The sequence below is a fragment of the Otolemur garnettii genome, unplaced genomic scaffold (genome assembly GCF_000181295.1).
Source record: "Otolemur garnettii isolate 467f Iridium unplaced genomic scaffold, OtoGar3 scaffold00065, whole genome shotgun sequence".
Taxonomy (NCBI): domain Eukaryota; kingdom Metazoa; phylum Chordata; class Mammalia; order Primates; family Galagidae; genus Otolemur; species Otolemur garnettii.
In genome coordinates, this window is record NW_003852460.1 from 3,780,838 (window position 1) to 3,782,443 (window position 1,606).

Consider the following 1,606-nt stretch of genomic DNA (forward strand, 5'->3'; position numbering starts at 1 on the left):
TCCCTCCCTTCCTTCCCTCCATCCTTCTTCATGTCCGTCCCTCCCTTCCTTCCCTCCATCCTTCTTCCTGTCTGTCCGTTCCTTCCTTCCCTCCTTCCTTCTTTCTGTCCATCCCTCCCTCCTTCCTTCCCTCCTTTCCTCCTTTCTCCCTTTTTCCTTCCTTCCCTCCTTTCTTCCCCTTCCTTTCTCTTCTTCCCCTCCTTCTTCCTCCCTCCCTCCCTCCTTCCTTTCTTTCACTCAAGTCCCCATAGCCATTTTTTGATTCATAAGTCTCACTTCCTGATGAGTCAAAGAAAAACAATCATAATAACCAGACTTGTTCCCTACTGGCAGACGGGTATATTAGAAATCTCCAGGCATTTAACAATGGAGAATTTGTAGTTATGTTTCTAAAGATTATCAATCAAGCGATTATTATCTCTTTTTACTTGTATTTTTCTCTTACAAGGAGCTTGCCATGTGAAGTACCTTTGTGACACTTTATTTTTTTTTAATTAATGAGAAACGTTTTCTTCCAAACTACACAACTATTAACTAACACAAGTCTTAAAGAAATAACAGTATGTTATTTGGGGAAAGAATTAAAACATGTATTTCCAATATGCAATCTTTTCCTATTGTTTAGTTTGAATGCAGCTTTAACTCTATGTATTTTGGACGCATATCAAGAAAATGAATTTTCCCAACAGTATTCTATCAACATGTGGCTTAATAATTCATTTGTGATTACTAATGAGTATTTTTAATATTATTTAGGAGACATTAACATATTATACCCACTAGGGAACTGCAGTGGCTGACACCTGCAATGCCGGCACTCTGGGAGCCAAGCCAGGAGGACTGCTGGAGATCAGGAGTCTGAGATCAGCCTGAGTGAGAGCAAGTTCCCAGCTATACAAAATATAGAAAAATTAGCTGAGTGTGACGGTGCACACTTGTACTCCCAGCTACGGGGAAGGCTGAAGCAAGATGACCCTGTAAACCCAGGAGTCTGAGGTTGCAGGAAGCTATGATGACACCATGGTACTCTCGCCTGAGAGACAGGCCAAGAGATCATCTCAAAAGACACATACATTAAAATATTTTAAAACATATCCTCCATAATTCAAAAGACAATGGATGACATAAATATATGACTAAAATTAGAAACACATTGGCTACATTGGAATTGGATCAAAGCTGCTATTCCAAGTTTTAACTTAGGAAGAAATAAATTGAAGGAGTAAAATGAGTGAAAAAAAAAATTCAACCACTAAAGAATGTGTCTAAAACTGCTACTTAAGGTGGTTTAGAGATATTGGAGCATTTCTAATTTGGAATAAAAGATGAATTAATGGAGTCTATTGCTCACTTCTGTTCAAGTAATGCAGAAAAAAAAAAGATGCATAGAAAATCATATTTTGTTTAAAAATGTATGTGACATAAATGTATGAAAAAATGCTCATCATGCCTAATTATTAGAGAAATGCAAATTAAAACCACCCTGAGATATCATCTAACCCCAGCAAAAATGGCCTATATCACAAAATCTCAAAACTGCAGATGCTGGCGTGGATGTGGAGAGAAAGGAATGCTTTTGCACTGCTGGTGGGAATGTAAACTAATA